Raw genomic sequence first — 16,633 nt, 5'->3', positions numbered from 1 at the left:
ATTCACCCTGCCTCTAGTAGTATCACCTAGGACTCTCGTGCTGCAACCACAGCAAATTTGAGGGAGACTTTGCTCACAGACACACTGAGTCCCCAAGTCCCCAGTCTCAGGAGGGCATCTGCTACATGCATGACCCAAACTCAGGCTCCTCAGCCAGCTTGCATAAGTCTGAGCATCCCCATTTGGGAAAGGACAGTGTCCCAGCTACTAAACGGCTGTCCCTTCAGGGCCCACCCCCAGACCACCTCACTACATGTGTTTCTGTGAGTTACCGCTCATGGCGGAACCTTCCTCCCTAGAGTAGTACTTCACAGGATCATCCCCCATGTATTCACCAATGATCTCCTGGCAACATGAGCAAGGTCAGCCTGGGGCTGACCAGGCCCTGAACCCTCCCATGAGCAGCCAAGAACTCCAACATCAATCACCAACTGAATGCAAGCCCAGAGCAGCCCTACCTCAGCAATCCTGTTCAATTCTGGGCAGTAATGACATGACAACCAATTGAGAAAGTTAAGGCTCCTGATGCCTGAAGCTGGGTGCTCCCAACTCAAAGTCCCAGAACCCATGGAATGGAGTGGAACGACGTGCCCTGTACCCTGCAGAAAGACAGGGGAGACTGGGGTGGACTCCACAGGTGGATCATCCACACGCTTGCACACCCACACTCATCACGCCGGGAACCACGTTTTACCAGTGATGTCAAGGTAATACTCCTTAATGATCACCGAGTTCAAGAAGTAGGGGTTGTCCCGAAAGGAAAAGATCAGCTTGCAGCGGGACCTTGGATGGCTCTGCACCTACACCTGCCAGGATAGGTATGAGGGTAAAGGTGAAAGCTTCTAGGTGCCTCAGGTTGCCTCCCAGGAAGGCATTAACAGCTTCCACAATGCCTCTGCAAATTCTCACATCACATGAACATAGATAACATGATCCTCCAACTCCTGGCCAGGTCCCATACCCAGCCATCCTCAGTCTACCTCGCTGACCTTCAAGTCGATCTCGTAGCTAAGAAAGTCTTTATCTTGGTTTCTGATCATGACAGAAACTTGAGAGTGGTTCATAATATGCTTTAGGTCAAGGAGCCATACAGGCCACATCCTGGCCCAAAAGATCCAATAGCAACAGCCCTAGTCTTGGGTGGAAGAAGCACACTGGAACAGGAATTTCCAAGGAAGCTGGGTATTTTCACTTGCCCAGCCACCACTCATGTAGTCAGGCCCTGTCATACCATTAGACATGCTCATGGCTCCCAAAAGATCCAATAGCAACAGCCCTAGTCTTGGGTGGAAGAAGCACATTGGAACAGGAATTTCCAAGGAAGCTGGGTATTTTCACTTGCCCAGCCACCACTCATGTAGTCAGGCCCTGTCATACCATTAGACATGCTCATGGCTCTGTGTTCCCTGTGGTGTTCTGCATCTAAGGTGATCTACATTTGCAAAGCGGGGACTGTTTTTGACCGCTACTGTCCTCCTCCTGACTTGTGTGTGCTGGGTAGTGTCATGTCACTGCTTACCTGGTCAGGATTTGTAATCCTTGTTGCACACTGTGTCTTCAAGCAATGGGGTGGTGTGTGTGAGTGTGTGTGTGTGTGTGTGTCTTCAGTAAGAAAGCCCTGGGTCTCTGACCTGCTCCCTGTCTTCACAACGGATGGCAGGCATGTGTCTGAATTCGTCTGGCACTCAGAGCAGATGAGAACAGCAGCCCCTTCCAGTTCTACCTTGCTTGTGGACAACATCATGTCTTTGCACTGCACTAGTGAACACAAATATAGGGGCTCTGACTGACTGGCATGGTCTTGGGACTCCCGCTCTCTCAGCTATTTCCCAGGATCATCCACATTTACAACAATAACTGTCTCCAGTGGCTGCTCTAGTGTCTGGTCATTCCTGACCAAGAGGCCTCAGGTGCTGCTCCTCCTCAGATGCAGGCCTGAGAGAGACACCCAAATTCATGGCTGTGACACTTACAGGTGTGGCCCTGCCGGACTTTTCTCAGCTGTGCCTTTGGAGCCTGCCTCTCCCCCAGAAAGTAAAGGGAAAGTGAAGTTGCTCAGTCGTGTTCAACTCTTTGCGACTCCATGGACTGTAGCCTACCAGGCTCCTCCGTCCATGGAATTTTCCAGGAAAGAGTGCTGGGGTGGATTGACATTTCCTTCTCCAGGGGACCTTCCCAACCCAGAAATTGAACCCAGGCCTCCCATTTGCAGGCAGATGCTTTACCGTCTGAGCCACCAGGGAAGCCTCTCCCCCAGACCACACTTTATTCAGGGGTCTCCCATGCCTTCCCTGTTCCCTTGCACTGTGGCCTCACATGTTTTACCAGGCTCTTTAGCACAATCATCTTGAAGGTGTTTTTGCCATTTTTTTAAATTTGGCTATAAAGCTCACAAATTTTAACAGCACAGTAACACAATTTTTCTAATGTGCACTGTTAGAGTTTGGTGAGCTCTTTGTGAGTTTCTTGATTTCAGTTAGAAAGCCCTGCATTACTCTTCAGTTCAGTTCAGTCACTCAGTTGTGTCCGACTCTTTGCAACCCCATGAATCGCAGCATGCCAGGCCTCCCTGTCCATCACCAACTCCCGGAGTTCACCCAGACTCATGTCCATTACTCTTAGGGCTGTAGAATCTTCTGAAACTGAAGGAAAGACTACAAATATTCCAGACTAATTTGATTATGATACATTTTTCTAAAGACTTAAACAGTTTCTGCTTCCCCATCACCCAAAGAATTACCCCTAACTCCTGAAGTTCTTCATGATTTTATTGTGGGAATCTAGTAGAATTGAAATTTTTTAATGCTTCATAATTTCATCAGTAAGCTTTTCTGAGGTGAAAAACACACTGGAATCAGTTTTTAAATTAGTCCTAGGCACAGCAAACAGGGAAAAAGGAAATAAAAGGAATACAGATTGGAAAATACAATAAACTATTACTGTTAGAAGATGACATGACCCTCCACAGAGCAAACACTAAGGATGCCAACAGAAAATCACTTGAGCTAATCAATGAATAGAGTATAGCTGAAGAATACAAAATTAATACTCAGGAATCGCTTTCATTCTGATACACCAGCAATGAAAAATGAGAAAGAGAACTTAAGGAAAGTATCTCATTCACCATCCAATGAAGAGACTCAAATATTTAGGAATATATTTCCTTAAAAAGTAAGGACCTGGTACAGAAAACTATAAAACCATGTTGAAAGAAATCAAAGATGGCACAAATTGTTGAAGAAGTATACCATTTTCTTGAATCAGAAGAATCAATATAGTGACCGTCAGTATACAACCCATGGCAATCTATTGGTACATTCATACACCATTGATATTCTTAGATTCAACTGTGGAATCCCTATCAAAATACCAATGGTGTTTTTCACTGAAAAACTAATATCACAATTTTTGTGGATACACAAAAGACCTCCAATGAGCAAAGCACTCTTGAGAAACAATGGAAACAGAGGAATCAGCCTTCCTGCCTTTAGACTATACAGCTACTGCTAAGTCACTTCAGTTGTGTCCAACTCTGTGCGACCCCATAGATGGAAGCCCACCAGGCTCCCTTGTCCTTGGGATTCTCCAGGCAAGAACACTGGAGCAGGTTGCCGTTTCCTCCTCCAATGCATGAAAGTGAAAAGTGAAAGTGAAGTCTCTGAGTTGTGTCTGACTCTTCGCAACCCCATGGACTGCAGCCTACCAGGCTCCTCTGTCCATGAGATTTTCCAGGCAAGAGTACTGGAGTGGGGTGCCATTGCCTTCTCCGCACACTATACTGAGCCAAAGACAGAAATACAGATCAAAGGAACAAAATAGGAAGTCTCGAGATGAAGCCACACACCTATGGCCACCTTGTGTTTGACAGAGGAGGCATAAATATACAACGGAGAAAAGGAAACCTCTTGAACAAACAGTTCAGGGAAAACGGGTCAACCATATTAAAAGAATGATGGTTCTAACCCCACACACAAAATTAAATGCAAAATGGATTAACGACCTACATGGAAGACCAGAAACTATAAATCTCTTAGAGAAAAATAGTTATGAGTTTTTGAATAAGAATGAAGATTCTGACGACATATAGGCCGTTTAAGAAATACTAAGATAAATGGGAATCAGACCAATACTTACTCGGCAGTGAACTTCTTTTACCGTTTTCATTATGAATGTGTTCTCTGTGATATGTTTGTAGTTAGGAAGATTTTTCTTGGAATGAAACTGTTGAAGCAAAAATTGATTACAAGCAGTTTCTTGTACATTTCAGTGTTTTAGTATTAATCCAGTACTATTTCTTTAAATAAGCAATTAATCTAGTAACACCTTGATTTTATATCTTTTATGTTCTTACTGTTTTTAGCTGAAATTAGTGAAACGTATACCTTTGATCCTGAAGATGATGATGAAATACAGTTTAATGACCCTGGAGATGAGGATGAAGACATTGAGGTGTAAGTCCAGGCTGAACCATGTGTGTCTGTGTGTGCACTTTTCACTGTTTTATATATGGAAGTAGTCAGATCTTTCACCGTCTTTGGTCTCAGAAGGTTAAACATTGAATTGAATACATATTGAGGATTATGTATCAATGAATTTGAATATAAAGTAATAGTCAGAAGACAGCTTGGCAACCTTTCTAAATTTTCTAAAACTTTATAATTCTTTGGATTCTTGTTGTTGTTGTTGTTCGTTTATTTGTTTGTTTTAAATCAATTAGGTCTGACACTGGGTACTCCATAATGACATTTTATTAAGCAAGGGGGTCTACAGTGATAGTAGCAAGAAGTTTAGCAGACAGTTTTAAAATGTATCATCTCCCAAGGCTGGTACATTAAAAGAAGAAAAGCAAGTTGAAGCTAGCTTGCTGAAGCATTGGGATTTCAATGTACTCCAAAGCATTCTTAAAATGAAGGCCTGTTTTGTTGCCCATAGATTTAGAGGTTACATAATTGCCTGGTATCACTTTAGGACAAACTTTTGTTTTGGAATTTGAGGGAAACTGTTGTTTATCTTGGAAAGAAAATAGTTTTAAATGCCTCATTTTCTGCTATGGATGTATTTAAATAAACATTTTATTGATTTGTATCTTGTGAGTTATTAGACAGGCATACAAAGTAATTGGAATGACAGTATGGCTTATACTCTTGTAAGCTGTGTTAGACTTCCTCTTATTCTTTTGGTACTTCTGTAGTAAAAATGTACTGTAGAAACCAAAAGTGCAAAAGAATCAATGAGTGTTTAATTGAATACTAAGGTAGAAATTTAGAATTCCAGAAGCAGATTTTAGGAAGTCTAAATGGGATTACTGACCTAGAACACAGATTTCAAGATCTTTCAGTCACCAACATTCTTATGAAGAGCATTTTCAGACACTCAAAGTGAATTTTAATTTGAAGTGAGCAATCACATATTCACCAAGATTATAGAGTTTACAATTTTCTACTCAATGTGTCACATCCTGCCCATACCAGTCCATATTATATGTTGACAGATTTCCAAATCATTTAGGAAATGAAACCAAGGCACAACACTGGTGGTCTAATGTTTTAAGATTCTGACTTCAGGGTTCATAAGTTCAATTCCTGGTTGGAAAAGAATGATCTGTGTCCTGCGGTGGCATGGCCACAAATAACAATGAAAACCCAAGTTGTTTCAGATGACTCACACCATGAATTAGAACAGCTGAGTATGAACCTTTAATGGTGAATTTTTTACCATATTTTTTAATATAGATTTTTAAACATATGATAATATTCTCCTGAAGTGAAAGTGAAGTCGCTCAGTCGTGTCCAACTCTTTGCGACCCCATGGACTGTAGCTTCCCAGGCTCCTCAGTAGGATTCTCCAGGCAGGAATACTGGAATGGATTGCCATTTCCTTCTCCAGGGGATCTTTCCAACCCAGGAATGGATCCCGGATCTGCATTGCAGGCAGATACTTTACCCGCTGAGCCACCAGGGAAGCCCAATACTCTACTGATGTTGTAATGCATTTTAAAGCACATGAGAACTATGAAATGAAAAAAGATTAGAAATATATTGTTGAGATATCATTTAATGTTTTAAAAATATTTTTCTGTTCCAGTTTTGCTATCATTTATCAGAGGCTCTAAAAATTTAACATAATTTTTTATTTTATATATGTATGATGTTTTTGTCATCATCTTTTATGTATTTGGGGTTATTAATTATATAAATGTTAAAATGAATATCTTAAAGACGTTAATCCTGTCCCCTCTCTCTAACATTTTGTTCAGTTTTGCCAGAGATTCCTTCTGGCTAAGTTAATACTGTGGAGGTACAACTGACAGTTATTTTCTGTGGTAAGAATGTAAAATGCACCAGTGGCATAGTATGTTATTTGAGACCTGAAGGTTGTCACCACTGAGCTGGAGTTGAAAGCAAGGGATCTAACCAAAGGGAACACTTGAATACCAAGCCCCACAGAGTTAAGCCTTTCCTTAGAAGGAAAAGAGAATAGCTTTCTGGAGCTATGACAAAGCAGCTCAGTTGGGGAAAAGACTAAAGACAACAGTAATGAAAAAAGTCTGCGTTAGTTTGGAAATTTTGTTTAAGTTTATATGTTTTATGTCAGAATCCCAGTTCTTGCCAGAGTCAGTTACTCCAGTGATTTACTAGAGTGTCACTCCTGTGATCAGATTGAGTCAGAAGAATTTGATTTAGTATGACCCTTCTCTCTTTAGGAGGAAATAAGATGCTAAACTCCAATTAAAATGAATGCTGCTGCTTCTAAGTCACTTCAGTCATGTCTGACTCTGTGCCACCCATAGACAGCAGCCCACCAAGCTCTTCTGTACCTTGAATTCTCTAGGCAAGAATACTGGAGTGGGTTGCCATTTCCTCCTCCAGTGCATGCATGCATGCTAAGTTGCTTCAGTCATGTCTGATTCTGTGTGACCCTTGCTATCATGTTTAAAATGTGTGTTTTTTTTTGTTACTAGAAACTTATTTTAATTGTTCCAAGATTACTAGAGGATGAATAGAATACTTTGTCTCTAAGAAATAAAAGGGATTTAAAAATACTGTCCACAAATTTCCACGACAGTACTCTATATACTAAGAAAAATTGAATACTCCTTTCCATAAATATCAATACCACTACCATAATTGTTGTCCCCAATTAGCTGAAAACAGGTATAATCTCTTAAGAACTGTTTTTAAGAGTGTAAAAGAGGCATTCCTTTAACAATTATATGTACAAGTCTAGAATGGATGAACTTTTAAATTCCCTATGGAAAGAACATATATTAGGAAGATAATCCAATACTAAGTTGTTAGTATTCTGAGGTATTTAATACATACTTAAAAGCCTTTGAATGTGTGGATCACAATAAACTGTGGAAAATTCTGAAAGAGATGGGAATACCAGATCACCTGACCTGCTTTTTGAGAAACCTATATGCAGGTCAGGAAGCAACAGTTAGAACTGGACATGGAACAACAGACTGGTTCCAAATAGGAAAAGGAGTATGTCAAGGCTGTATATTGTCACCCTGCTTATTTAACTTCTATGCAGAGTACATCATGAGAAACACTGGGCTGGAAGAAGCAGCTAGAATCAAGGTTGCCGGGAGAAATACCAATAACTTCAGATATGCAGATGACACCACCATTATGGAAGAAAGTGAAGAGGAACTAAAAAGCCTCTCGATGAAAGTGAAAGAGGAGAGTGAAAAAGTTGGCTTAAAACTCAACATTCAGAAAACGAAGATCATAGCAGGTAGTCCCATCACTTCATGGGAAATAGATGGGGAAACAGAGGAAACAATGTCAGACTTTTTTTGGTGGGGCCCCAAAATCACTGCAGATGGTGAATGCAGCCATGCAATTAAAAAAGACACTGACTCCTTGGAAGGAAAGTTATGATCAACCTGCTGATGCTGCTAAGTCACTTCAGTCGTATCCAGCTTTGTGCAATCCCATAGATGACAGCCCACCAGGCTCCCCCGTCCCTGGGATTCTCCAGGCAAGAATATTGGAGTGGGCTACCATTTCCTTCTCCAATGCATGAAAGTGAAAAGCTAAGGTGAACAACCTATATAGCATATTAAAAAGCAGAGATATTACTTTGCCAAGAAAGGTCTGTCTAGTCAAGGTTATGGTTTACTAGGTAACAATAGAATGGTAAGGTTGAATTTCTTGTGACTATTCTTCTGGAGTTATGTAGAGAAAGGCTTCACTCTTAGGAGATGAAACATTAGGGCTAAAGTCCATAAGTATGTAACTAGACCTGCCTGTAACAAAGTTTAAAATGTTAGAAGGAAAATATTCATGTACAGAAATAAAGTACAAAAAGAAAACATTAAAGATTAGTGAGTCTAAGTGAAAAGCGTATGGGAGTTGTACTCACATTTCAACGTTTCCATGGGCTTAAATTTTGATAAAAAGGGAAAAAAGTAGATGCTTCAGTCAATTATTTTACTCTTATTTTAGTCTGAACTTACTTATATAAGAGTCAGTTATTTGGTTACTTTATTAAATAAGATCATGTGCTAGTGACATTGTGGTACTGATGGTCTGAGGTCTTGGAATGGATTTCTCATAGTCTACTGAAAAATATTACAATAGTAGGGAATTTTCAGTGTTGGCACACAGCCTTACTCTGCTCTAAACCCTAAAATTCACTCTGAGTTATACCATGCTTTTCCATAGAATAAAAATAGAACAAATTGTTTACAGAAATGCCACATTAAGCCTCCATGAGAAACAGTGAAAAGTGAATTATTTAATACAGAAATTCTGGAGAAGTGTATGGCACTGCAAATGGGGAAAAGGTTGAGCTATGAGGGGCTTCTGTGGTGGCTTAGTTGTAGGGAATCCACCTGCCAATACAGCAGGCACCAGTTTGATCCCTGGTCCAGGATGAACCCACATGCCTCAGAACAACAGAGCCTGTGTGCCACAGCCTGTGTTCTATAGCCTGGAAGCTGCAACTGTTGAGCCCACGTGCTGCAACTACTGAAGCCTGGTCACCCTAAAGCCTATGCTCCACAAGTGGAGAGGGCACCCTGATGAGAAGCCTGTGCACTGCAACTACAGAGCAGCCCCCATTCCCCACAACTATAGAAAAGTCCACATGCAGTAATGAATGACCAGCACAGCAAAAAAACATATAAGCAAATAACAGCGTTTAGATTAAAAAAAAAAAAAAAAAAAAAGGAGCTATGAGACAGCTCCTCAGGACTTTGACTAAGATTTGTTTCAGATTAAACTCTGAAATTCACATTATTATAAAAGGTTTAAATAGCTAAAGAATTCTTACCTGTCTGTCTTCTTTAAATACTAAGTCTCTTTTTTCACATTCATTATCCTTCTTACTCTTGCACCTGTTTCTTCCTCCTTTACTTAAGTGATTAAAAAAGGAATAAAAATTGAAGTCTAATAATCTGTATCAGATCAGAACAGATCAGTCGTTCAGTCGTGTCCGACTCTTTGCGACCCCATGAATCACAGCATCCCAGGCCTCCCTGTCTATCATCAACTCCCAAAGTTCACTCAGACTCACGTCCATTGAGTCAGTGATGCCATCCAGCCATTTCATCCTCTATTGTCCCCTTCTCCTGCCCCCAATCCCTCCCAGCATCAGAGTCTTTTCCAATCAGTCAACTCTTTGCATCAGGTGGCCAAAGTACTGCAGTTTCAGCTTTAGCATCATTCCTTCCAAAGAAATCCCAGGGCTGATCTCCTTCAGAATGGACTGGTTGGATCTCCTTGCAGTCCAAGGGACTCTCAAGAGTCTTCTCCAACACCAGAGTTCAAAAGCATCAATTCTTCGGCACTCAGACTTCTTCACGGTCCAACTCTCACATCTATACATGACCACAGGAAAAACCATAGCCTTGACTAGACGAACCTTGGTTGGCAAAGTAATGTCTCTGCTTTTCAATATGCTATCTAGGTTGGTCATAACTTTCCTTCCAAGGAGTAATCGTATTTCATGGCTGCAGTCACCATCTGTAGTGATTTTGGAGCCCAGAAAAATAAAGTCTGACACTGTTTCCACTGTTTCCCCATCTATTTCCCATGAAGTGGTAGGACCGGATGCCATGATTTTCGTTTTCTGAATGTTGAGCTTTAAGTCAACTTTTTCACTTTCCACTTTCACTTTCATCAAGAGGCTTTTGAGTTCCTCTTCACTTTTTGCCATAAGGGTGGTGTCATATGCATGTCTGAGGTTATTGATATTTCTCCCGGCAATCTTGATTCCAGCTTGTGTTTCTTCCAGTCCAGCGTTTCTCATGATGCACTCTGCAATAATCTGTATAATAGTTTAAAACTCATTAAACAAGCTAACATAAGCTGTTAAACTTTATATAAACGGGGAAACAAACAGATTATCATTTAAATAGCAGTAAAATATTAACAGACCTCAAAAGAGATTTACAATTTAACCTAATTTGCTTACTGATTAGCCACTTACAAATCGTTGATTGCTTTCTTCTAAATCCCTTACTATATAAATATATTATCAACCACATAACCCATTACCAGGCATAATGGTAATTATTTTTTTATTATCCATGCTTTCCAATTAAACCTGGGTTCTATACATTCTCTTCCACAATTCACTTGCAAATTAATAAACCAATATAGCCCATATATTTGTAAAGCAATGAAAACTGAAAAATCATATGTAGAAATGTATTTAGTTTGGCCTGAGAGGAAGTAGCTGGTTTAAAAGTCCCACAAAAGGAAGAGGGGAGTTACCCTCTGGAAGGCTGGAATGAAGCCTTGGAAGATAATAGTAACAAAAATGTGTTGAATATCTATTAAGCACCAAGTTGTGGTAATTCTGCATTCATAAAATAATTACTATTCTCTTTAGAATACACAATCTAACATGGGCATCTGAAATTTCATTCCTCAAAACAGAGGAGGAAACAAGGAATGTATGAAAATGTAAACTTATTTGTAAGCTAATAGTGAATTATATAGATTAGGGGAAAAATAAAAAAGTAGAAGTGGCTTGTAATTTACCTAATACATTATGAAAAAGACATTACTAGCATTTCCCTAAATAGTTAGCAGCAAAACATTTGCTAGAGAAAGGCTATGTCACTTGGTTTGGGGAATCTAGAGACCACTGAACTTGAAGGCAAAGAAGTGTGAGTGAATATGGCAAAGGTTAAGTAAGCCTTGAGAGCTAAAGTGAAGTGAGAGGAATGAATAATGAAGAGAAATTTGTTGTGGAATGTGAAATGTGGTGCTATTCTGAAGGAGGTGTTCTCATTTATTGCAGTTATTTTCCAGGAGGCGTTACAAGGACATTAAACATGACACAAGCAGGACTCAGGTCTGTAAAAAGTAGAATTCAAGGAATGACTATCCCAGTGCCCTGTTTCAGTTAGCTTAGAAGTACCGTTTTGGAAGTTACAAGTAAAGTTATTGTCAAATCTGATTATTTGTGAACTGTCTGCCTCAGAATAAAGATAAGTAAAAATGTATAGTGTCAGCATCTATTTTATGAGAAAAGAAGGCTGAACACATTGGGATATGTGTGCCTTCTAAAAAAGGTTAAGGTTTGTGACAGGTAAACACAAATATAAACGGGAAGATATGAACCTAAACATCCAACATGGGTTTACCTTTGTCTTTGCAAAGAAGCAGTATTTTCACCAGTAGTGAACTGTCCACAAAGTAAAGTATGGACAAATATTTAACAGTCCCAAAACAAAGTATCAGTGTGTCCTAAACAACAGCTAAAGGAGAATCCTGGGAAGGGATGAAGGCTGGAGGGGTGAAGCCTCCGCTGATCAAAAGTAGGCTTCTGCCAGTTCACTAATGCGCCTGAAGTTAAACTGGCATGAATCCAAAACTAATAGTATTTTACCCTCCAGGTAAAATTGACAAAAAGGAAGAGGAAATTATACTGCTGTGTGAACAGAGTGGGAGGAAGCAGGAGCAGCTTCTTGCTCCTATGTGGACTGTACAGTCCACTCAAAGACAGCAGCCAATCTCAAGAAGGAGGAACTACCACTGAAGGCGGCTGAGCAATAGGTGGTTCTGGGAAACTGAGTCATTACCTTTATTCTTGGGCATAGCTGTAGCGCCAGGCTCACTGTTTCGAAGCAGCATCCTGTGCTGCTGCTGCTGCCAGATGATCCTCTGAGGCGTCCAAGGAACGAAGTTACGCTCTCTGAATTGAGAACTCGGGAGAGATTGGCACGCGGCCACTCTTAGCAGCAACAAAATGGCAACTCGGCTGGTGTCATGGGGTTAACGTCACTTTCCTCGCTAATGGCGCTACCGGCCTATCCCCCAAGCACAGTCTCTTTTGCCCTACAGAGCACGAGTAGTCCAAACCAACTGACTTCCTGGTACTCAGCAATGTGAGAGACTCTGTGTCAGATTCCATAAAACAGTGATAGATTTTTGGAGAACACGGTGCTGAGCTTGAAAGGACGTGTGTCAATATAGTGGAGACCACGTGCACTTCCCCAATTAGAAACTGCCTGAGAGTGCTCTTACCTGACCATTTCTTCACTTAAATTGTATCCTTTGTTTTCCTTCTTCGAGAAACAAATTCCATCAGGATGCTTCTGTTATAAATTTAGCATAATACAGGTGGTGGAGGAAATAAAGAGAAAGGTTATATATCTATCAAAAGACCTGGACAAATGCCCTTAGGTTTGGGAGAGAGGAACCTCTTGAAGTTCATTACAGATCCCTCTCTTTGAAATATTTAGGTCCACTAAGCTAGGGACTGTTGGTGGTACCAGGGTATAGCCCCTAGTCTGTGTATCCAACGTTGGAGTGATGGAATAAAGTTTAAAGTTAGTGTAAACAAACAAACAACAAATACTTTCTCTTCAGATAAAATGTTTAGGATTTTTTTTTTCATAGTGATGGAAGATGTTTTCACCTATTTAAGTATTAGTGAACATTCTGGATAGATATAATTTTGCTTGAACTTTATGCTAGACACCGTATTTTTGACCTGTGAAACAAATATTGTACATATGCTTTAACCATGAAGAATAGTCACTGGGTATCCACTTGAACGGGGAAGTCAAAATCTACTGCAGTTGTCTACCATCAATGTACCCTCTGGGAAATTCAGGATGCAAAAATGAGACGGTGCATTTCTGTGCTTTGGAGTTGTGTGTTCCTAGTCAATTAAGATAAGTAAGAAGTTTAATGTTTCCAGATTCTTGCCTAGGAAAGTACTAATGTCACTGCTTGCCACATCTGTGTTTTGTGGTTAGCAGGATCCTTTTACCACGATAGATGTTTTAGTCATGGGTTTTCCACTTTAAAGAAATTTCTATATGTATTGGCTCTGCCCCTACATCTTCAGAACACTCCTCTCAAAAATGTATGAAAGACCATTTCCCAGGCTATGGTCCTTGATTTTGTTTGATTTTTTTTTCTAATTTTAGTATATATTGTTTATTGGGTATTTTCAGCAATATAGTATAATTTTCTTCAAAGAAAAAATTGTTTTTCACTTCAAGCAGGAAACTTTGTACTGAAAGTTTGTCTCCTACTTAATCATGACATATGATCTGTGAGTCCACATAATAAGAAATGACAATTGGTATTTTTTAGCAGAAACCAGAGCTTCACTGGTAGGTCACATGCTTAAGAATCTGCTGCAATGCAGGAGACCCCAGTTTGATTTCTGGTTTGGGAGGATTCTCTGGAGACCAATAGGCCACTCACTCCAGTATTCTTTAGGCTTCCTTTGTGGTTCTGATGGGAAAAAATCTATCTGCTGTGAGAGATCTGCTGGAAGAGTGGCCTGAAACCCACTCTAGTATTCTTGCCTGGAGAACACCCATAGAAAGAGGAGCTTGGTGGGCTATAGTCCAGAGGGTCACAAAGGGTCAGACATGACTGTGAGACTAAGCAGACCAGAAGCCAAAATAGATTTTGAAAAAAAAAAAAAATAGATGCTTGAAAAGCTTGAAATTTGGAGGTCTGCCTTAGAAAGAGTATTTTAACCCTGAAAAAAAAATACATAAAGCAATGAACTTTACTACTCTCTTGTCCCTATAAAGTCAGAGGAGAAATGGAGTGTCATTTCTCTTTTAAGAGGCAAGTTGTTGTAGTCGAAAATATTAAATAAATGATTTAAACCTACTGAAATGCTGCTTTCAAAAATGAAAAAAAATATTTAATTCAAGATGAATACCAAAGCAAGAACATAATTGAAATCAGTTGCAAGATATGACTTCAAAAGAGAACTAAACAAATGTGTGTAATGACTGGGTAAATTCACTGGCAATATGGTATAAAAATTCATAGTCAATATTGTAAAGGATTTTTAAACACAATAAATAGAAATGCCTTTTAATTATGCATAGTTTTTTCTTTCTTTCTTTATTTTATATTATCTTATTTTTAAACTTTACAATATTGTATTGGTTTTGCCATATATCAACATGAATCCACCACAGGTATACACGTGCTCCCCATCCTGAACCCTCCTCCCTCCTGTCTCCCTCTACTATCCCTCTGGGTCATCCCGGTGCACCAGCCCCAAGCAGCCAGTATCGTGCATCGAACCTGGATTGGCGACTCATTTCATATATCATATTATACATGTTTCATTGCCATTTTCCCAAGTCATCCCACCCTCTCCGTCTCCCACAGAGTCCAAAAGACTTTTCTATACAACAGTGTCAGTTTTGCTGTCTTGTAGGTATGCGTAGTTTTAATCATCAAAAGCACTGACTACTTTTCAGACATTCCAGACAAAGATCATTTAAACAAACTACTTATCTCCCAAAACAACATGGTGGTGGTGGTGGTCTTGATTAGTCTCTAAGTCATTTCCTCCTCTTTTTCATCTCCATAGACGATAGACCACTAGGCTCCTCTCTCCGTGGGATCTCCCAGGCAAGAATACTGAGATTGGTTTCCATTCTCTCTTTCAGAAGATCTATCTTCCCAATTCAGGGATTTCTCAACCCTGAGTCACCTACATTGAGATGTGGATTCTTTATCATTGAGCCACCAGGAGAATCCCCCAAAGCAACACAGTATCTTCTTATGAAGTAGTTCTTGGCTTTCATACATACTGCATCAAATGTCTAGCCTGTATAGTCTGGGTTTGTTCAGAACTACCCTAGTGATCCATTTATTAATAGTAAGCTTCCCAATGATCCTTTTCTGGGAAGATCCCACATGGTGAAGTGTAACTAATCTCATGGGCCACAACTCATAAGCTCATGTGCCAAAACTACAGCCAGTGTTCTTCAACAAAATAAACTGTCACAATGGGAAGGCTATGCACCATATCAAAGTGCACCATACCACTTGCCTCAGCTAGAGAAAGCCCTTGAACATCCATGAATACCTGGCCCCGCCAAAATAAATAAAATTTTTAAAATAATAAAATAAATGAGACCTTAAAGAAAGTGAGTTTGTTTAACATAGAAGTGTAGTTACATATATGTAGCAACAAGCAAGTGTACTTTGAATGTTGAAAGCACAAAAATACTTATTTTTCAAAGCATAGTAGAACAATACTGATTAGAACAAATTTATCACAAAATAAAAATATTCTATTCAATAGTTCACCAGGATGAGATGTAAGAGTATCCCAACCATCAGAGTTCAAATTTGTGGTGTGAAAGCAAGCCTAAAAGCCTATGAAACATCATGTTGTTCATATAATTTGAGTATACATATATCTACTTAAGCTGTTAGCTCTCTCTTCTGCACCTTTATATTTCATTCTGAAGCCATTTGGATTTTCTAAAAGAATGTGTAGATTTGCTTTGTTTGTTTTAGTTTCTCAGGAGACTTCTCATTCTGCCCACATATGAGGAAACTCTTAACATATTTTCCATGACTATAGTTCAAGTTTTGTCTATCCTAACCTTGCATACCATTATTAAGCCTGTATTGTGTTTCTTTTAGCAGGTTCTAGTGATGTTCTTCTTGGAGAAGGAAATGGCAACCCACTGCAGTGCTCTTGCCTGGAGAATCCCCAAGAGATGGGGAAGCCTGGTGGGCTGCTATCTATGGGGTCGCACAGAGTTGGACATGACTGAATTGACTTAGCAGCATCAATAGCAGCAGTGATGTTCTTCAAGCTGTTTTTGCCATTCTTTAATTTGGGTATAATGCTCACTGATTTTAATGAATACTTTTATAATGTGCTGTTAGAGTGTGGTGAGCTCTTGTGTTTCAAGGTTTTGGTTGGAAAACCGTGCATTATTGTTAGGGCTGTCATATCTTCTGATACTGAAGGAGAGACTACAAATATTCCAAATTAATTTGATTATAGTAGTCAATGTTTTCTAAAGAATTAAAGAGTTACTCATCGAAATATTTAATTGCCATGGGAAAAAAAATACCCCTAACTCCTTAAGTACATCATGATTTTATTAAGGTAATCTGTGAGGACTGACATTTCTCTGTGCATCATGATTTCATCAATACACCTCTCTGAGATGAAAAAAAAAAAAAAACAACTTAGAATTCACATACTTCAAGAAAGTCATATTTAAATTTGGAAAAACTTGTTTCAATAGCAGTAAAAATGGCTGTAAGAGAAGTGAATTGATATTTTTTCTCTATTTTTCTCTGAGTATCTTCTTGAAAGTTGTGTTGTCACTTCTTACTGAAATGTATTATTCTGCTGTTGTTCAGTTGCTCACTCA

This window comes from Bos javanicus, chromosome Y (assembly GCF_032452875.1).
Source record: "Bos javanicus breed banteng chromosome Y, ARS-OSU_banteng_1.0, whole genome shotgun sequence".
NCBI lineage: Eukaryota > Metazoa > Chordata > Mammalia > Artiodactyla > Bovidae > Bos > Bos javanicus.
The sequence above is the reverse complement of the archived record's forward strand: the minus strand, read 5'-3'. Positions refer to the sequence as shown.